The following is a 1,340-nucleotide window of genomic DNA, read 5'->3' as shown; positions in this document are numbered from 1 at the left end:
TGCATCCAACCCATTCTCTTTTTGTTCTCTACTTCTTGGACTCTAAATAATGTATGTATTACCTTCCTATTATATCACCTTTTACTTTGTATTTTTCATTCTTGCAGTCTCATCGCTTCGGTCTGTTTTCTTCTCACCTTCAGATTACTAATTCTTCTGTTCAGCTATATCTAATTTGCTATTAAATCTATCCACTGAGTTACTAATCTGGGTCATTAAAATTTTCTGTTTAAGAATTCCCATTTGATTCTGTACTAAACTTTTGAATCTTCATCTCCTTTAACTTAGTAAGCATTGTTATTTTAAAGTCTGTGCCTAATAACTCCATAAGCTGTTTCTTTCATTTGTTGTATATTATGGGTTTTGTTCATGCTGTTTTGTCTCGAATGCCTAATTATTTTTATTTTGTACTAAATATTTTATTTATAAATTGTTTATAGAAATTGTTCAAAAACTAGGATAATGTTTTCTTTCTCCAAGAGGATTTATCTTTGCACTTGCCAAGTACTAATGGGCATTAACACTCTGAGATCATCTCTGTACAAGTTCAGAAGCAGTATATTACTTCATCTTTACTCCTAGGATGCAGCCCATTGAGATTCTTACCCTAAAATAAGGAGTTCTTCTGCCTCTTAACCCACAGGCCAGGAGTCTGAGGATTGTCAGAAGTGATTCTCAATTCCTTATCCTCTCAGTCATACCTTCTGGAATTGACAGTACCTCAAGGGGAAAGCAAACCCAAATGCCATGGCTATTTACCTGGACCTTTATCTTCCCCTGGATTCTGCTTGATAAGCCTTCATATCTGTTTTGCGTTAACACTTCAATTTAATTAAGGATTTTTAAAAAATATTTGAGCAGGTTTTTCAAACTGTTCTTAAGCGAAAGTTTAATTCAAATTACGTAGCTGACCATCATTAGATAGAGGAACCAATTCTTACCATCATCTACGGTCCAGTTTAACTTTAACCTCTTCTACAAAGCACTTTCTGTCACCTGGTCTGGTAGACAGAATTAAATCCTTTTTCGTCTTTGTATTCATACACACCATTTTAAACTAGAGTTTAGAGAACTTCTACTTGGCATTATGGTTATGTATGTGTCTCTCTAAGAGAAAGGATGATATATTTTTGATATTTTTGTCAGGAGACCAAAAATATATATATTTGTATAAAGTACTTAGTATTTTTTAAATTTTTGCAACACTTTTGTACTGATTTTGCATTCTTTTGGCACTCTCAACATGCATACTCTGGGAATCCAAATAAAATAATTTAAAATGAAAAATTTTTAGGAAAAATTGTTATTTTCATTTTCAATAACAATTTTCCAAATCACTT

This window comes from Pteropus vampyrus, unplaced genomic scaffold (genome assembly GCF_000151845.1).
Source record: "Pteropus vampyrus isolate Shadow unplaced genomic scaffold, Pvam_2.0 Scaffold324, whole genome shotgun sequence".
NCBI lineage: Eukaryota > Metazoa > Chordata > Mammalia > Chiroptera > Pteropodidae > Pteropus > Pteropus vampyrus.
The sequence above is the reverse complement of the archived record's forward strand: the minus strand, read 5'-3'. Positions refer to the sequence as shown.